Source organism: Penaeus monodon, chromosome 32 (genome assembly GCF_015228065.2).
Source record: "Penaeus monodon isolate SGIC_2016 chromosome 32, NSTDA_Pmon_1, whole genome shotgun sequence".
Classification (NCBI taxonomy): Eukaryota; Metazoa; Arthropoda; class Malacostraca; order Decapoda; family Penaeidae; genus Penaeus; species Penaeus monodon.
In genome coordinates this window covers 9501034-9501245 of record NC_051417.1, presented here as the reverse complement: position 1 = coordinate 9501245, position 212 = coordinate 9501034, and positions in this window count along the sequence as shown.

Below are 212 nucleotides of genomic sequence, written 5' to 3'. Positions count from 1 at the left end.
ATAATTTAATATTAAATACAATTAATAAAAAATTTTAAAATATTTTATATAAATATATATAAAATATATTAAAAAATAAAATTATAAAATAAAACATATTATAACAAAATATTAAATATATAATATATAAAAAATATATAACATATAATATATTACAATATATATAAAAATAATATATAAATTAATATAATTTATATAAATTAATATCCAAT